This window comes from Pseudorca crassidens, chromosome 4 (assembly GCF_039906515.1).
Source record: "Pseudorca crassidens isolate mPseCra1 chromosome 4, mPseCra1.hap1, whole genome shotgun sequence".
Classification (NCBI taxonomy): domain Eukaryota; kingdom Metazoa; phylum Chordata; class Mammalia; order Artiodactyla; family Delphinidae; genus Pseudorca; species Pseudorca crassidens.
In genome coordinates this window covers 8,862,666-8,883,904 of record NC_090299.1, presented here as the reverse complement: position 1 = coordinate 8,883,904, position 21,239 = coordinate 8,862,666, and the positions used below count along the sequence as shown (strand labels likewise).

Here is a 21,239-nt window from a genome sequence, read left to right as displayed (position 1 = left end):
GTTTTTATTAAACAATAAAAAATCCTCCATGTATATTTTGTATATTAGCATGGAGAAAAGTTTGGAGTAACGTACGTATATAGGCTATATGAGGGAAAAAATGATGGAATGGGTAAATAGGAAAAAGATACTAGAGCATTTTTTGATAATCACAGATTATTGGAAAATAAAAAATACACAGTTCTACCTATGAACATTTTATAAGATATGTTAATATTGGTTTTGCATTTTGCAAAGACTAAAAATATTATACCAGTGAAAACATTCACTTGATCTCTTTATATATCTGAACAGATTTTTTTCTTGGATTTCTACTGGTTCTTCATAATGTCTCCAGTAATACTTTAGGAAAAAGAATTTTGACAGTTATCTCTACATGGTGAATTATATCTTTCATCTTTAAAAGATTACCTGCTTGCTGCACTGAATTAATTTTATTTTAAATTGTATTTTTCTGACATTTATAAAATAAACAACAAAAGTATTTAATGAAGAATTGGGCACATATTACTACAGCTGATCTGAATTTGAACGGCTTGAGTGCAGTATTTGAATATATGAGAGAGATAATAAGGGATTTAAGAAATAGTTCATTCAACCATATGTATCATACAGGTTATCTTAATGCTATTTTAAGTGGCTTGAACTTTATTTTCTAGTTATTTGTTAGGGAATTAATACATATTTGAATTTCCTCATATTATCTCAGAGCAGATAGACATTATACCAATATCTTGTCAAGTTATAAGTTTAGAGAAATACATTTATGAAGTATAACTTAGTGCAAGCTAAAGGCACAAAGCAGATGGGTTGGAACATTGAAGCCACAACAGACCAGCTTGTGATCCTAACAATTTACTTAATTTCACTTGTCTCTCAGTTTTCTCATGTTAAAATAGGAACAGTAATAATACATCCCTGAAAGGACTATTGTAGTACTATACAAGTATAAGAGCTATCTAAGGAGGGAGTACATATTTCATGCTGAAAAAAACAGTCTGGCAAGTAATAAACACTCAATAAATATCAGCTATTATTGTTGTCGTTATCCTCTCCACTTAAGTATACTTCTCCAAGGGATGAGAGGGCTCGGTAAGACAATGACAATTATCTGACCTAGTTTCTCTGATGGACAATGTTAGCATGTTAAAATAAACAATGGACTCATTCACATCCATCTCTGTTTCTCTCTTTCCCTTTCTTTTTATATCTGTCTGTCTTGCTATAAACTACTTTCATGCTGTAAACTTTCTTAGACATTAATTAACCTCAATATCCAAATATTTAAAAAGTAGAAGCAAATTTCCTTTCTCTGTTATATTTCTGCCACCCAATGCATAATACAGTTAAGACCCAAACATTGATATTGTTAGCTAAGGAAAATAGCAGAAAATTTATGTTATCCAGTGAAGAGAGGAGGCACATAAAACACAACAGAAAGAGAAAATATTATTGGTTTCAGCCTGGTCAGTATTTCAAATCATCTGTGCTGGTTTTTCAGAATCTACAACCTGTAAATATAAACATACATATAAACATAAATATATAGATAAAACATAAATATATAGAGATTGTCTCATCATGAAGTTGCTTGTAACATACTACTTCTGGCATCATAGGTAGATATCCATTTTGTATATTGCTTTTTTACGTTCTAACATAATTTGAGATATTTTAAACTTCTAACAAATGTTAGAATTTCCTTGTGGTACAATCAGCTAGTCAGCAGATCTCATCTAATGCCTGTCTTCCCTTCAGTGTTCTTCAGCCATATTGTTTCCTCTCAGAACTGTCCTGCACACTCATTACCTCACATGAGACCTGAGTGTGACTCTGGCTGATGACAGGGACTCCTCGTTCACAGTCACTTTATGTTCGTTTTGGAAGCATGAGTTGATTTCCAGAACTGGTTCAAGATGATACTACAAGAAAAGGTTTTTGCTGTGTATTCTCCACAGTCTCAGGTTCTTGCTCTTATTTTTCTACTTCCATTTTTATATGCTCTCTCAGACATTTTCAGCTGTGTCATATTGCTGCCAAGATTCTTTATTCTGATGATTTTGGTTCCTAGGAAGGGATGCCTAGATTTCAACATTTTCTGAGCTGGAGAATTACCCTCTGAAGATCACTGGGCTGAAGAATCTCTTGAGACTAACAAATCTGAGGCCACCAAGGGCCCAGAGAGGAACAGTATATCTTTAATAGTTAAACAGCTTCTCCACAGGGAAAAATCTTGGCCCAGATGACCTCACTGATGAATTCAACTAAACATTTAAAGAAGAAATAAAACCAATTCTACACAAACTCCTCCAGAAAATTGTCTCAACTCATTCTATAACACCAGGAACACCATGACAATAAAAACAGACTAGGACACTACAAAGAAGTGAAAATTATATGGCAAAAAACTGTAAAAATTATAATCAAAATTTTAGCAAATAGAATTTATCAGTACAAAAAATAATACCCGGTTATCAAGTATGGTTTCTTCAAGTTGATTTAACACTTGTAAAATCAATTAGTTCATTATATCAAATTTTTTTAAATTTTGAAAAAATGACCATCTCAATAAATACAGATAAAACAGTTAACAAAATACTACATCCATTACTAATAGAAATTATCAAAACATTAAGATAGACGGAGACTTCCTAAACCTGATAAAAGGCATCTACAAAAAATCTACAATTAACATCATATCTAATGGTGAAAACTTAATCTTTTACTCTGGATATATGAAAGAAAACAAGGTGAACTACTCCCACCACTTCTATCCATCATTGTACTGGAGATTCTAGTCAATATAATGAGATGAGAAAAAATAATCCAAATTAAAAAAGGAAGATTTTTTTCTGATGATCTTGTGTATCTTTATTTGCAAATAGTATGGTCATCCATTCAGTGGAATCTATAAAACCCACTGAAAAAAATAAGTGAATTGAACATAAAAACTAACAAGTGAGTGAAGGAAATAATATCTTTATACAAAAATCAATTGTATCTTATATAATAGCAATGAATAATCAGAAATTAAATTTATAATCAATAACATATACAATAGTGTCAAAGCATGTAACATATTAGAGATCAATCTAACAAAATATTTGAAAGACCTGTGCACTGGAAATTGTAATACATCGGTGTGATAAAGAGATCTAAATAAGTAAAGGACATACCACGTTCGTGAGTTCAAAGACTTGATATTGTTAAGAGGACAATTCTGTCCAAATTGATATACAAATATAAAGGAATCCTAATAAAAATCCCAGCAGGTGCTTTGCAGGAATCGAAAATTGATTTTCAAATTTATATGGAAATGCAAAATTATATAATATCCAAAACAGCTTTGAGAGAGAACAAATTTATAAAGCCAACACTACCTTTTATAACATATTATGAGGTTACAACAATCAAGATGTGTGATAATGGCATAAATTCAAACAAATAGAGCAATAGAACAAGATAGGGAATAGTGATATAGTTGCAAAGGCAGTTCAGTGGAAAATGATAGAATTATAAAAAGCAGTGGTAGAACAGTTGGATATTCATACACAAAAGAATGTACTTAGACCCATACTGCACACCACTTACAAAAATTAAGCCAAAATAAACCAGAAACCTAAATGTAAATACCAAAACTATAAAAGTTCTAGAGAAAAACATAGAAGAAAATATTTGTTTCCATGAATTAAAGATTTCTTGGATACAACAGCAAAAACGTGCTACACAAAAACAAAGTTGGTAAACTGGACTTCATCAGAATTAAAAATCTGCTCTACAAAGATGCTGCTAAGAAAATGAAAGGACAGTACACAGACTTGGAAAAATATTGGGAAACCATACATACGATAAATTACTTGTATCCAGAATATGTAAAGACCTTTCAAATGCAATTTTAAGAAAGCCGATTTAGAATGGGCAAGTGATTTGAACAAACACTCACCAAAAAAGATAAACGCATGATACATAAGCACATGAAAAATAGTCAAATATACTGATTATTCTAAAAAAGCAAGTTAAATAACCTACACATCACTTAGAATGGCAATTAAAAAGTCCAAACATACCAAAAGTAGTGAAGATAAGAAGAAACTAGAATTTTCATTCACTGAGACAATCAGCTGGAAAAGTAGTTTGACAGTTTTGTTAAATAATACACCTACCTACCATATGTCTAGTCATTCTACTCCTCAGTATATACCTATGAGATATGTAAGCATATGTCAGTACTTTTGCGTGAATATTAATAGAAGCCTTACTTATAATAACTCAGATCTGGAAGCAGTTCAAATGTTCATCACTGGTTCAATGCATAAACAAATCTGTATATCAATACTTTGGAATATTACTCAAGAATAAAAATGAATACATGCTACAAGATGGATGAAATCTCAAACTAATTTTACTGAGTTAAAGAAGCCACAGCCCTCATAAAAGAATGGATACTATATAATTTCATTTTTATAAAATTTCAGAATGTGCAAAATAATCTAAATATATATGAAAAGCAGATCAGAGTATGCCTGGAGATAGGGAGGGGGTAGGAATAAAGAGGAAGGAAATAAATACGAAGGGGCATGAGAACACCTTGGGGGGACAATGAATATGTTCAGTGTTTTTTTATAGTGAGGGTTTCACGGGTGTTTCCGTATTTCAGAACTTAAACAATACACTCTAAATATGTGTAACTTATTATATGTGAATTATTCTTTAAGACAGCTGTTGGAAAATTTAATTTTGGATGCATTAATTTCATGTTTATTTTTTTATTATTGCTTTACAATGGTGTGTTAGTTTCCACTTTATAACAAAGTGAATCAGTTATACATATACATGTCCCCATATCTCTTCCTTCTTGCGTCTCTCTCCCTCCCACCCTCCCTATCCCACCCCTCCAGGCGGTCACAAAGCACCGAGCCGATATCCCTGTGCTATGCGGCTGCTTCCCACTAGCTATCTACCTTAAGTTTGGTAGTGTATATATGTCCATGCCTCTCTCTCGCTTTGTCACAGCTTACTCTTCCCCCTCCCCATATGCTCAAGTCCATTCTCCAGTATGTCTGTGTCTTTATTCCTGTCTTACCCCTAGGTTCTTCATGACTTTTTTTTTTCTTAAATTCCATATATATGTGTTAGCATATGGTATTTGTCTCTCTCTTTCTGACTTACTTCACTCTGTATGACAGACTCTAGGTCTATCCACCTCATTACAAATAGCTCAATTTCGTTTCTTTTTATGGCTGAGTAATATTCCATTGTATATATGTGCCACATCTTCTTTATCCATTCACCTGTTGATGGACACTTAGGTTGTTTCCATCTCTGGGCTATTGTAAATAGAGCTGCAATGAACATTCTGGTACATGATTCTTTTTGAATTATGGTTTTCTCAGGGTATGTGCCCAGTAGTGAGATTGCTGGGTCATATGGTAGTTCTATTTGTAGTTTTTTAAGGAACCTCCATACTGTTCTCCATAGTGGCTGAACGAATTCACATTCCCACCAGCAGTGCAAGAGTGTTCCCTTTTCTCCACACCCTCTCCAGCATTTATTTTTTCTAGATATTTTGATGATGGCCATTCTGACTGGTGTGAGATGATATCTCATTGTAGTTTTGATTTGCATTTCTCTAATGATTAATGATGTTGAGCATTCTTTCATGTGTTTGTTGGCAGTCTGTATATCTTCTTTGGAGAAATGTCTATTTAGGTCTTCTGCCCATTTTTGGATTGGGTTGTTTGTTTTTTTGTTATTGAGCTGCATGAGCTGCTTGTAAATTTTGGAAATTAATCCTTTGTCAGTTGCTTCATTTGCAAATATTATCTCCCATTCTGAGAGTTGTCGTTTGGTCTTGTTTATGGTTTCCTTTGCTGTGCAAAAGCTTTTAAGTTTCATTAGGTGCCATTTGTTTATTTTTGTTTTTATTTCCATTTCTCTAGGAGATGGGTCAAAACGGATCTTGCTGTGATTTATGTCATAGAGTGTTCTGCCTATGTTTTCCTAAAACATTTGATAGTTTCTGGCCTTACATTTAGGTCTTTAATCCATTTTGAGCATATTTTTGTGTATGGTGTTAGGGAGTGATCTATTCTCATACTTTTTCATATACCTGTCCAGTTTTCCCAGCACCACTTATTGAAGAGGCTGTCTTTTCTCCACTGTACATTCCTGCCTCCTTTATCAAAGATAAGGTGAGCATATGTGCGTGGGTTTATCTCTGGGCTTTCTATCCTGTTCCATTGATCTATCTTTCTGTTTTTGTGCCAGTACCATATTGTCTTGATTACTGTAGCTTTGTAGTATAGTCTGAAGTCAGGGAGCCTGATTCCTTCAGCTCCGATTTTCATTCTCAAGATTGCTTTGGCTATTCGGGGTTTTTTGTGTTTCAATACAAATTGTGAAATTTTTTGTTCTAGTTCTGTGAAAAATGCCAGTATTGGTTTGATAGGGATTGCATTGAATCTATAGATTGCTTAGGGTAATAGAGTCATTTTCACAATGTTGATTCTTCCAATCCAGGAACATGGTATATCTCTCCATCTATTTGTATCATCTTTAATTTTTTTCATCAGTGTCTTATAATTTTCTGCATACAGGTCTTTTGTCTCCTTAGGTAGGTTTATTCCTAGATATTTTATTATTTTTGTTGCAATGGTAAATGGAAGTGTTTTCTTGATTTCACTTTCAAATTTTTCATCATTAGTGTATAGGAATGCCAGAGATTTCTGTGCATTAATTTTGTATCCTGCTACTTTACCAAATTCATTGATTAGCTCTAGTAGTTTTCTGATAGCATCTTTAGGATTCTCTATGTATAGTATCATGTCATCTGCAAATAGTGACAGCTTTACTTCTTCTTTTCCGATTTGGATTCCTTTTATTTCCTTTTCTTCTCTGATTGCTGTGGCTAAAACTTCCAAAGCTATGTTGAATAAGAGTGGTGAGAGTGAGCAAACTTGTCTTGTTCCTAATCTTAGTGGAAATGCTTTCAGTTTTTCACCATTGAGGATGATGTTGGCTGTGGGTTTGTCATATATGGCCTTTATTATGTTGAGGAAAGTTCCCTCTATGCCTACTTTCTGCAGGGTTTTTATCATAAATCGGTGTTGAATTTTGTGAAAAGCTTTCTCTGCATCTATTGAGATGATCATATGGTTTTTGTCCTTCAATTTGTTAATATGGTTTATCACATTGATTGTTTTGTGTATATTGAAGAATCCTTGCATTCCTGGAATAAACCCCACTTGATCATGGTGTATGATCCTTTTAATGTACTGTTGGATTCTGTTTGCTTGTATTTTGTTGAGGATTTTTGCATCTATGTTCATCAGTGATATTGGCCTGTAGTTTTCTTTCTTTGTGACATCCTTGTCTGGTTTTGGTATCAAGGTGATGGTGGCCTCGTAGAATGTGTTTGGAAGTGTTCCTCCCTCTGCTATATTTTGGAAGATTTTGAGAAGTATAGGTGTTAGCTCTTCTCTAAATATTTGATAGAGTTCGCCTGTGAAGCCATCTGGTCCTGGCCTTTTGTTTGTTGGAAGATTTTTAATCACACTTTCAATTTCAGTGCTTGTGATTGGTCTGTTCATATTTTCTATTTCTTCCTGATTCAGTCTTGGCAGTTGTGCATTTCTAAGAATTTGTCCATTTCTTCCAGATTGCCCATTTTATTGGCATAGAGTTGTCTGTAGTAATCTCCCATGATCTTTTGTATTTCTGCAGTGTCAGTTGTTACTTCTCCTTTTTCATTTCTGATTCTATTGATTTGAGTCTTCTCCCTTTTTTCTTGATGAGTCTGGCTAATGGTTTATCCATTTTGTTTATCTTCTCAAAGAACCAGCTTTTAGTTTTATTGATCTTTCCTATCGTTTCTTTCATTTCTTTTTCATTTATTTCTGATCTGATTTTCATGATTTATTTCCTTCTGCTAAGTTTTGGGTTTTTTTGTTCTTCTTTCTCTAATTGCTTTAGGTGCAAGGTTAGGTTGTTTATTCGAGATGTTTCCTGTTTCTTAAGGTAGGATTGTATTGCTATAAACTTCCCTCTTAGAACTGCTTTTGCTGCATCCCATAGATTTGGGTCGTCATGTCTCCGTTGTCATTTGTTTGTAGGTATTTTTTTATTTCCTCTTTGATTTCTTCAGTGATCACTTTGTTATTAAGTAGTGTATTGTTTAGCCTCCATGTGTTTGTATTTTTTACAGATCTTTTACTGTAATTGATATCTAGTCTTATAGCGTTGTGGTCGGAAATGATACTTAAACAATTTCAATTTTCTTAAATTTACCAAGGCTTGACTTGTGACCCAAGACATGATCTATCCTGGAGAATATTCCATGAGCACTTGAGAAAAATGTGTATTCTGGTTTTTTTGGATGGAATGTCCTATAAATATCAATTAAGTCCATCTTGTTTAATGTATCATTTAAAGCGTGTGTTTCCTTATATATTTTCATTTTGGATGATCTGTCCTTTGGTGAAAGTGGGGTGTTAAAGTCCCCTACTATGAATGTGTTACTGTCGATTTCCCCTTTTATGGCTGTTAGTAATTTGCCTTATATATTGAGGTGCTCCTGTGTTGGGTGCATAAATATTTATAATTGTTATATCTTCTTCTTGGATCGATCCCTTGATCATTACGTAGTGTCCTCCTTTGTCTTTTCTAATAGTCTTTATTTTAAAGTCTATTCTGTCTGATATGAGAATTGCTGCTCCAGCTTTCTTTTGGTTTCCATTTGCATGAAATATCTTTTTCCATCCCCTTACTTTCAGGCTGTTTGTGTCTCTAGGTCTGAAGTGGGTCTCTTGTAGACAGCAAATATATGGGTCTTGTTTTTCTATCCATTCAGCCAATCTGTGTCTTTTTGTGGGAGCATTTAGTCCATTTACATTTAAGGTAGTTATCGATATGCATGTTATTTTATAATACTTACAGTAGAAAATTCTGGTTGCAGTTCCAGAAGAAATAACCCTGATTATATAAATTCAAAATGAACTTCTCTGGATGACAGTACAAAATAATATGTTGGAGTGAAAAAAATTAATACAACCTGAGAATTTAATAATAGAAATTATTATGAATATTAATTTTAATTGTATTTAATTAATAATAATTATTAATAATAAGTAATATTTATTCATTATTTACCATATCCTAGGCCTTTTTCTAAGATCATTCCATGTATATTATTCAAATAATGTAACGAGCCACTGTGCAGTCTTCCTCCAGAAATCTTGAAAAACTTTCTTGATAGCCACATGGACTTCTGTATATTTTCCATGCCATAGTTCTACTGTTACCTGGAAAGAGTCTGGGTGAATAACCTGCTTCTGTTATTTCCAGAGCCTGATCCTATAGAGTCATGGACATTCTCTTCCAAGATATAATTTACATATGGTCTGATAGGCAAGTGAACAAAATAATAATAATCTGAAATTTTTGTCTCTGTTCTCTGTCTGAAAACTTTTCATGCATGCTAGTTTTTAATTTTTTTTTTAGAGTGTAAGGAAAAAGATTGACTCTCACTGTCACAGTAGAAAGGGGTGGTAGTGGATACATTGTAATTATATATCATTACTGTTAGTCACATCAAATGTATATGGATTTAAGGCACATTTAACTGTTTGGAAGCTCTTGTCAAAATTCAAGAAGCTTAACCATTTACAAATTTCTCTTTTTGTCTGCTCAGTCGATATTGTCTGAATCTCACCTCTAATGTTCTTGAACATGAGGATAGGATCAATATTTTTATTTTGACTACTTAGCACCTGGTAAAGTAAATAACACAGCACAAGCCCAGCGTATACTAGTTTAACTGAACTGAATTCAAAAGAGATAAGTCTCAACTTGCTCTAATAAATCTTTCCTTTGTCATTATATCCATTTTTCTCTCTGCCGATCCCATTTATTATCCAATATGAGAATTTTATGAGCTTTCACTAAGGAAGTCAGAATAAGATAGGAATATAGAAGGAATAGAATTTCAAGGTTGCTTCATGTGTAATGATTTTCATAAGTTTCCTAATTTCTGCTTTCACATTTCATATAATTTTATATTGCAAATATTATTCATCAAACCTGAAAGTTTTAATTTCCTGATTGAAGAGGTATCCTTTAGATCCTGTTCATACTTTCATATTTAACCAGTACACTATTTACCCTAATTTTGTAAAAATTTAATTTAATCACTTTATGTGTAATATGTTTGATCTTTGATTTAAATTTTATTTCTTTCAAATTTATGAAAAGGTTATATAAATAAAGTATATTTACATTAATCATTTATATCTTAATATTCTTTTCTAGTACAGAATGTCAAGTATTCACCTTTAATTTAAAACCTCTATAAGATGTTTCAATGTATTTATACTCTATACTTCCCATGATTTTTACATCTTTAACATTTATATCATGTGATTATTTTGCCCAGAAATTAGGAGTTCAGTTACTTTTCCAGAATATACTTTCTCTCTCTATGTAAAAAAAATTTTATTAGTGAATAAAATAGTTGATTTATCAGAGAAAAATAATATGGAAAATATGCTTTTAAAATTCTCAGAGCTCAAAATTAAAAAGGCATATGTAAATATGAAATATAGAACTTGTTATATTTTGTTAAGGCTCAATATATTTGTCAACATCATTTATAAAATTCAGACCATCATTCCAACTCTTATTCATAGTGTAACTGTTGAATCAATGTTAAGAAGGTGGGATGACAAAGGTCTTCCTATATATCATATGTTCAATATTAATTTCATGATAATAATGTGATTAAGGAAAAAAATCCATAATCAATATTGTCACACTCTAAACAAGAGTGTTATCTCTGTTTCCTCTTTTTCTGCCATATTGTCAAGATTACTGAGTGCCAAAATAGAAGTTGAAGATAGCACATGATACATTACATTTTGGCTTGTCTAAAACACATATATTTGAATTTTTAAAACATAACTCTTGAGCTGAAAGTCACACAAATATATTGGTTAATACATTTGTGATCATTTTCTAGTAAAATGGAATCCATATGTTTAATACATTATGAAATTGTAGTGACCAAAGTAAAATATTGATTCCTGACTGCTCAGTTTTTTGGAAATTTTATCATTGAGTTTTAGGGCAGGGAAATCTGATAGTTTAAATTTCTGAAAGCATTTAGATCTTTGAAGAGAAATAACACAAGTCCACACTCAAATCTGAAAATACTTTGTATCCATTTAGTTCTGTGTTGAGTTTTAAATGGTTATTTAAGTACATGTGCTCAAAATAATATTGTAGTTTCCATCATTATGTATCTGGGACTGTGGGAGAGAGAACCAATAAAATTAATCTCTGTAAGCTTCCTAGACAAAAAAATAAACTTACCAGACTAACTATGAGTAAAAAATAACTTTATAGTCCAGGCATCAATTCTGAAGTTTATTATTATAATGAAATTATCAGGAAATCATTTGATGCCATTTTTATAGATTTTAAAAAGTAAATGTTGAGGGCTTCCCTGGTGGTGCAGTGGTTGAGAGTCAGCCTGCCGATTCAGGGGTCACGGGTTCATGCCCCGGTCCAGAAAGATCCCACATGCCACAGAGCGGCTAGGCCCGTGAGCCATGGCCGCTGAGCCTGTGCGTCCGGAGCCTGTGCTCCGCAACAGGAGAGGCCACAACAGTGAGAGGCCCACGTACCGCCAACAAAAAATAAAAATAAAAATAAATTCATGTACAGAGATTTCTTTTAAAAATTACATAAGTCAATAAAACTGCATAATATATTTTAAAGTTATTAGGAAAAAAATTTAGAATTCTAAAAGTATAGAATATAAGCTAGAAAAATTCAGAAAAGAAGAGGAAGAGACTATAAAACTATTGCAGAAATAAAGATTTCTTTTAAGGCCTCAAAAAAGAGAATGATTTTTGCTCAATACAGTTTATGAAAATAAACATGAGCTCAAGTGTAAGTGAGCAAAATAGAGGGGAATAAGCAAAAAGTTAAGTTGTTTACAGAGACATTTCTTACATGTGCATGATAGGTATACTCCGTATATCTGTATTCACAGTATATCCATAATTGGTATCTTTGAGGAAGAGAGACAAATAAGGTGGTTACAGAAATAGTAAAAATTATGACAAAATGTTCCAAAAATATACAAAGACTTTAAGAATATAACATACATATATATATATAACTAAATCACTTTGCTGTACACCTGAAACTAGCACAATGGTGTAAATCAACTCTACTTCAATTAAAAATGTATATAACACGATGTATCATATACTATTCCAAATAAGAAATACTGGATACCAATGAAAACTGTGCCATGTTGTAAAATGAAGAATAAATCCTTTGAAAGTACAGGGAGTAAAAGTTATCTCCTAACTTAAAAAAAAAAAAGTCTGAATTCAGATATTAAAATTGGGAATTCAGAGCTAGAAGAAAATGAACGATGACTATAGGGTCTTCAGGGAAAGAGTGACCAAAGAATTTTAAACTGAGTGAAACCATATTTAAATATAATAACAAAAGGAAAATATTTTCAAACATGATGAAACTTTTAGAGAATCTTCTCATTTTAAGAAAAACTGCTGGGCTTCCCTGGTGGCGCAGTGGTTGAGAATCTTCCTGCTAATGCAGGGGACACGGGTTCAAGCCCTGGTCTGGGAGGATCCCACATGCTGTGGAGCAGCTAGGCCCGTGAGCCACAACTACTGAGACTGTACGTCTGGAGCCTGTGCTCCGCAACAAGAGAAGCCACGATAGTGAGAGGCCCATGCACCGCGATTAAGAGTGGCCCCCATTTGCCACAACTAGAGAAAGCCCTCGCACAGAAATGAAGACCCAACACAGCAAAAATTAATTAATTAATTAATAAACTCCTACCCCCAACATCTTCTAAAAAAATTTAAAAAAATAAAAAAACACCTGGGTTCTAGTCCTAGCTCTGCCACTTGCTATCTCAACTTTTTTAAAAAAACAAAAAACGAAAAACTGCTGCACAAATAGTTTTAGTCAACTGAGAAATTAAACAAGAATGTACGTAGTGACATCAGCAAGATGGTGGTATAGGAATTTCTAGCACTGCCCCCTCCCCAAAACATCAATTTGAACTATCCATGCAAAAAAATACTTTCACAAAGAGTTAGGCATTCCAGGTGAAGGTTTATAGCACCCAGACAAAGCACAGAAATAGGCATCGAAGAGTATGAAAAAGATAGATCCACATTATCCCCATCATTCAGCCCACACTTAAGCTCAGGGAGCCCAGCACTGAGAGACACACCATGGGAAAAGAAGAGTGAAATGAGCAGCTGAATTCACTGCAGACCTCAATGTTGGCCAGCTCTAGCACAAGGCCAACTCCCACAGCTTTAGGTGGGAAACTCCCATTAGACTTCTGTAACTCATGCCTCCTGGCCCATCCCTGCACAAGCTGGCTCCCCTGGTCCCAGGCAGCTCCTGTGGCCCAAGGCTCCAAACCAGACCCTGTAAATCTGACCTCCTGGCAGGCATCTGCCAAACCAATTTCCTGGCTGGAACAGCACCAGGGTGGCCCCCACTACCTATTCTCTAGACTGGTTCCTGCAGACCAGATATGGAAATCAAGCAACACACTCCTTAACAACCAAGGGGTAAAAGAAGAAATCAAAAGGGAAATCAAAAAACATCTTGAAACAAATGAGAATGGAAACACAACATACAAGAATTATGGGATGTAGCAAAAGCAGTTCTAAGAGGAAAGTTACAGTGATAAATGCCTAACAAGAAAAAAGAAAGATCACAAATAAACAACTTAGCATTACAACTAGAAACTAGAACTAGAAAAAGAAGAACAAATTAAGCCCAAAATTAGCAAAACGAAGGAAATAACAAAGATTAGAGCACAAATAGAGAGCAGAAAAACAATAGAAAAGATCAATGAAACTAAAAGCTGTGTTTTTTAAAAAAGTTAAACAAAATAAACTTTTTTTTTTTTTTTTGCGGTACGCAGGCCTCTCTCTCACTGATGTGGCCTCTCGTGTTGCGGAGCACAGGCTCCGGACGCGCAGGCTCAGCGGCCATGGCTCACGGGCCTATCCTCTCCACGGCATGTGGGATCTTCCCGGACCGGGGCACGAACCTCTGTCACCTGCATCGGCAGGCGGACTGTCAACCATTGTGCCACCAGGGAAGCCCATAGATAAACTTTTGGCTAGATTAACTAAGAAAAAAGAGAGAAGACTCAAATAAATAAAATCAGAAATGAAAGTGGAGAAATTACAACTGGCATCACCAAAATACAAAGCATCATGAGACAACCATGAAAATTATACACCAGCAAATTGAATAACCTAGAAGAAGTGGATAGATTTCTAGAAACACACAACCTACCAATACTGAATCATGAAGAAATGAAGAAATAGAAAAACTGAATGGACCAGAAGCAAGTGAGGAGATTGCATCAGTTTCCTTACCGATTCAATCCCAACACAGAAATGTTCAAGATGGCTTCACTGGTGAATTCTATCAAACATTTAAAGCCAAATTAAGGCTAATCCTTCTCAAACTCTTCTAAAAAACTGAAGAGGAGGGAGCACTCCCAAACTCATTTTATGAGGCCAGCGTTATTACTTAAATACCAAAGCAAGATAAGGACACTACAAGAAAAGAAAACTACAGCCCAATATCCCTGATGAATATAGATGCAAAATTTTCCAATAATATACTAGCAAATTGAATTCAACAGTACATTAAAAGGATCACACACCATGATCAAGTGGGGTTCAGAACACTTGGATGCAAGCATGGTTCAACACTTGCAAATCAATAAATTTGATAACCACATTGATAGAATGAAAAATAAAAATCTCAATAGTTGCAGAAAGAAGCTTTTGACATTTAACATTCCTTCAAGATAAAAGCTCTCAATAAATGGGTTATAGAAGGAACCTACCTCAACATAATTAATGCCATATATGACAAATCCACAGTTGACATCATACTCAATGGTGAAAGTTTGAAAGATTTCCCGCTAAGATCAAGAACAAGGCAAGGGTGCTCGCTCTCACCAGTTTTATTCAATATAGTACTAGAAGCCATAGGCAGAACAAATAAGCAAGAAAAAGAAATAAAAGGCATCCAAATTGGAAAGGAAGAAGTAAAATTTTCTCTGCAGATGATATGATCTTATATATAGAAAATGCTAAAGACTCCACCAAAAAATTGTTAGAGCTAATTAATGAATTCAGTAAAGTTGCAGGATACAAAATCCATATGCAAAAATCAGTTGTATTTCTATGTATTAACAATGAACTATCTGAAAAAGAGACAAAGAAAAACAATTCCATTTACAATTATATCAAAAGTAATAAAATATTTAGGAATAAATTTAAACAAGGATGTAAAAGATCTTTACACTGAAAATTACATGACATTGATGAAAGAAACTGAAGAAGACACACAATAAATGGAAAGATATGCTGTGTTCATGGATCAGAAGAATTAAAATACAAGAGGATACCAGGAAAATAATCACAAATAGAAGAAACATAATAATTTGAAAAAGATGATAGTATAGATACAGACCTGATGACGTGATCAAGAACAAACATTATGGAACATTTAAAACAATCTACAAGTTGAATACAGTAGAACAAAATGAGACATGGGTCTTAATGAATTGAGAGACCCCATACTAACCCTGGTCACACTACCTGAATGTGATACATAAACCTGTCAGATCCGCTATTATTTTGCTCTGTTACAGCTCCCTTGACAATACAGAATTGAAGATTATAAACAACTATATGATTAATCAAAAATAAAGCCGCCTTGATATTGAACTAACACAATAAAAGTCAACTGCCATTTTCCTTAAAATATTAGATAGATTGGTAGGCTAATATTGTAACATTATAAAATAAGTATCACATGTCACCCAGTATTAATATTCTTGTTAAAAGTAGGAATAAGAGGGCTTCCCTGGTGGTGCAGTGGTTGAGAGTCCACCTGCCCATGCAGGGGATACGGGTTCATGCCCTGGTCCGGGAAGATCCCACATGCCGCCAAGCGGCTGGGCCCGTGAGCCGTGGCTGCTGAGCCTGCGCGTCCGGAACCTGTGCTCCGCAATGGGAGAGGCCACAAGAGTGAGAGGCCCGCATACTGCAAAAAAAAAAGTTCCTTGGCAAGTATCAAGGCTAGACCCCAAAATGCTTTTAGGGGCCTAAGCAAGCTGAGACTGTAATACAACAGGGAGAACCAGAGTTACTGCATGCTCCATCTAAGGCATTCAAAATCAAAAAGAAAACACAAACACTTGTCTGTGGGCTGACGAATGGGCCATAAGTTTGTAACTCCCAAATGAAAGCTTGGAACCAGAATCTGAAGCTTTTTCCTAATATAGTTGCTTCCTGACACAACGTCTATATAATAGATTCTTTGTAGATTTTGATTAGTGCAAAGTAGTTTACATATGAGTTGTGACACTCACTTGGAGATTTCTTGTCACATACTTACATGTTCTGGATGGGAGTTAACTATAAATAATTGGAATATTTTAAAACAACTCTTTTTGGCTTTCTATAAGATGGCAAATAATTGTTTTCATTACGTAAAATGAAATACCACTACTGAAGTAGCATTTTACCTGCTTAAGAAACTGGTCAGTTGCTTTGTTGTGCTTGGTTAAGACACTTAGCAGAGAAGGATTAGCATATTCAAACTGAGGATTGTAGGTGAAGTCAGACTTAAGAGTCTCACTTTTTCTTTCTCCAAGTTGGTGGGCTTTATAGCAGTCAGTATACAAAATTTCCTTCCAGAAAATTCATCTCCTTTTTCAAAACTTCTAGACAGCTGAGACTGTGGCTTTGGCTTCGGAAAAGTAGAGAAATGGCGTCGCTTGACCTTTCTTTCATTTTGGGGTGTAGGTGGCAGTACTGCGCTGTTTCCTGTAACAGAGATACCATGTGTAAACTTTACAGGACTTGACACTGAACTAGTGACAAAAACAGCAGGCTGCCTCTGTAGGCAGTACCAAGTACCACTGCTCATCACAGACACTGGGGCTTTTATCTTGCGAAGATCTTTACTACGTGAAGAGCTACGAGATTGCTGGGTTTTCTACATCTTTTGGAGTAGGTGGAGGAAGACTGGTTTAGTGAATGATGCTCTTTCTCCTCTTTGCTCTGTAGTAGGACATTGTAACTACTGGTTCCAGTTGTGAAAATGTCCTTTAGTATTCCAGGAGGTAAATGTGGCATGCTTCTTTTGCTGTCAATGATCAAGGACTCTTCTGCATTTAGAATAGACTTCTTAGCAAGTTCTTGCTTAGGCCAGTGAAGCTTTTCCGTTCCGCGAGTGGACTCCAGCATCGTCCCAATGAGGCCGCGGGCGGCGGGCGCTGGGGGGCGAGGGCCAGACAGGAACCGCGAGGGCAGCCTCTAGCCTGCAGCCATGCCTCAGATGCGGGGTCGCGGAGGAAGGTTGCTCTGGGCGACTGGGTGCAGGATAAGGCAGGTAAGGACACCCGAAGACGTGCTGACAGAGAGCTGTGAGCAGCGTTCCCTCCAGCCCGCAGGTGCTGGAAGGTACTCTGTATAATGTTATTTATATGACACTTTGGAAGAGTCAAATAAAATTTATAATGACAACACAGATTAGTGGTTGTTCAGTGCCCTGGTAAGGTGACTAGGAAGGGACACCAAGGAACAATGGGGATAATCTAACTTGATTTTTATGGTGGTTACATGACTGTATCAATTAGCCAAAATTCATCAAACTCTGCATGTAAAAGATGTGCATTTTATTGTGTGTAAATTATAAACCAATAAAGTTGATTTTGTCACGTAATATACAAGAATTTCTAGCAAATTTCCGTAAAAGAAAAATTGGGAGACGGTGGAGACTTTTTTTCCTACATTATTAAGCTACATTGTAATGCTACTATAATTAAAATTGTTTTCTACTATGCATATATGTAGACAGACAGGAAAGTGGGGAAAAAAGAATAGTTAGAAATTTATCTAAATACATAACAGAATTATAGCAGTAAATATAGGTAGAATTTCAGAGCATTCGGGAGAAAATTGCAAAGTAACATTGCTAGAAAAAATGGTTAAAAACCTGGTGAATATATAGAATTATCTTAACGTCAAATTTTTGCATCATCAAAAATTCTGGTTGCATCAGAGACTTAAACATAAAAATGAACTCACCAAATTATTAGAAAAAATACCAGCGTGTGGATGTTTGTGTTTAGCAAGAGACAAAACCACAAACCCCACACATAAAAATTGGTACCGATGGCTACTCTAAAGCAAAGTTATCTGAATAGCAGTAATATTACTGGAAAGAAAATCAATTTCAAAAACACAAACTGGAAAAAATTGCAATGTGTACAACAGATAGCATTAAATAAATAAATTCTTATTAAAGCAGTAGTACCAAATGAAAAAACAAAGACCACAACTCAACAGAAAGATGGGCAAGATGTATTTTATAATAAATGAAATACAAATGGCTGTTACATGTAAGAAGATATTTCCATATATAGTTTATTTGCAATGGGAATAAATCATGAAAAAGAATAAAAATTAAATGACTTCTATATTTATTTTTCTTTTGGTCACTATACCTCCCAATTATCTATGAGTATGCCTCACCTTCTATGCAGCAAATAACTTTTAAACTTTTTGTTGAATGATTGAATGAATGAATGTAGGGAAGTTGGGAGTGAAATTGATCACAATAATATACTTTGTATCAGTTAATTTTAATGTGGAAAGTAATTATCAAAATAGATATTAAGAAATATTTTAGAAAAGTTTTGGTATTTTGAATGATGCATTTATGGAGAGAAAGGGCAGATAAAATAGAAATAAAGAAATCCTTACAGAGGTATTACCAATTGCCAAGTCTCTTAGTGTGTACAGCAGTATTGTTACAATTCTGTTTCACAAACAGATATGATCAGAGGGCTGTACTGACACTGGACAGGGCAATGAAGGTGCCTGAAGCTACTACAACCTCCCTCCAGTAGATTGATGAGTATGTTGAACCTATGGAACTCATACAGTAGATTCCATGGTGAATGTAAGGACTGATTTAGTGATTTAAAACTAATTCCTACACTTGAGCTTGAAACTAAGTTTAATTGTCATCTACCAGCTTTGGAAATGTGCAAGGCCCATGAGATTTCAACAAATTACAACTATAAAAAGTGACCACATAGAAATTGACTTGATAAGGACTTATGATGAGTTTCTGAGTTAGTTCAATAGCGATCCTTGTCATGATTCGGTAGTAAGATGTATATATGCTCAGACATAGATGCCAACCAAAATTATATTTGAGATGTGAAACAAAAGAAAATATTAATTGGCTAAGAAGAACCATTTTATTATACTGACAATGATATGTCATTCTATCTTTTTTCTTTTTCACTCCACCAAAATGTATAATGAATACATTTACATGTGATAAAGGAAAGAATAATGTGAATTGCAATCATGTAGCCAATTGAATTGTGCTTATTTCAAAAATGAAAAATAACATCCTTAATCCCACATTGAGTCCACTTAATGAGAAAGCTGGCAAGTAGACATTTTTGTTTAAAGTCCCAAAGATTTCACCAGTGTGACATTTTGGAATATCTGCTGACTACTTAACTTGCCAAATAATTGAGAATGAGAAGACTGTCAAAATGGGGGTTTCTAGAGATTTAAAATGAAAAGAAAGGTATAGATTTTTAAAATATACTATTTCATGTTATCTGTTTTTATCAGCGAATCAAAGACATATGATTATCCTTTCATTTGCATAGTCTCAACATCTGTTTAATAATTCAAAGTCAATTTGATAGGTTGATAATAGTCTGTGGCATGTTTGAGCCTGGTATGGGTGTCACATCATAATGGGACACTAGTGAAGTGGTCTTTTCTCTGATCCTGACATTAGAATTCTTACTTGACATGTACATGTCACTTGGGGGGGACGAGTGACACTCTCATCCATTTGTCACGGTGATACAGTGCCCAATCCTTGGTCAGTTGAAGTATTTCTCTATAGTTTAAATAATGACTTCTTGCTTTTTGATTTTTAAAGTGATTTTAATGCTCACAAGTTTGACAACTAGCCACTTCAAAAATTCAAATACTCTGGAAATAAGTACAGGGAATATTGTATCAACTAATGCATGTCTTTTATTTTTTAAATATCACAAAATGGCCAGTGGATGTAAGTTAAACAGTGAATATTCTACAGTCATTTTTTTGTTATTGTTGAGATTACTTACAAAAGCAGCAATAATGGCGATGTGAGGATGGATTCTGTTACCTATGGGCTTTCCCCTAGGGAAATGGAATAGAACAACAAATTCAGGAGATGTTATTGGCAGTTTTATGACATATTTCCATAAATAATAAAAAGCATCTAAGACATGCAGGCAGAACTGTTCTGTGACATTCAAGGAAACCTCTTGTTCTAAAATTATGAAAAAAGTCACTTCACACATTTGTGTTCATTGTTAGGTGGATAATTTTGGTGGGGAAATGTTCATTGAGGAGAAACAAAAGCAATGTATTTTGTTAAATCCTTGAAAATTTAAAAGTATGCTAAAATTTTAGTTCTTTGAGTGAGTTGGTACGTCTTTTCTGATATTTGTAGCCATGTTCCTAATCAATCAATACAAATTTTTCTATAAACTGTACATTTTTGAATACTGCATGAATTAATTCAACATATTCAATGTATTTGGGTACCATTGTTTACTACAATGCAATAAGTTATTATTTCATAGTATGGCCTTATTACTTCTTAATGGATGGGTTTAGTATTATTCTACTCAGTGCTGCCCAGCAGTGTCAAAGGAGCTTGTAATCACACCCGCAGAGCCAGAGGCACCAGAAAAGATTAAGAGAAAAGGCAGTCCCTCTGTGTTGAAATGAATGACCTTGTTCTACTATTCATCAGCAAGTGGTGGGGGATCATCATTAATTTTAGTTCATATGTTTTTTGCTTCTACTTTAAATCCCTTCTTGACACCTCTTGAGAGTATATGAATTATTATATCAGCAGGTATGAGGTACTGAAGCATGCAGTCTCATGCAGGGAGAAATCAAGCAGTTGAACCATTAAAATTAATGCAAATAGTCTGTTTCTATTTAAGAAAGAAAAGAGGGGAATCTTGAGGAAGAATTATACATAGTATAACAGAATTGTCTATAAACTACTCTTAAAAGTACGTATTGCTTTAATCCAAAATAATTACATTG

At 34.4% G+C, this 21,239-nt stretch overlaps 1 pseudogene; it reads right to left on the bottom strand.

The window, feature by feature from the left end:
* Positions 1-16,525: 16,525 nt before the first annotated feature.
* LOC137224145 (putative tyrosine carboxypeptidase MATCAP2 pseudogene) lies at positions 16,526-17,339 on the bottom strand (annotated as a pseudogene).
* Positions 17,340-21,239: the final 3,900 nt, after the last annotated feature.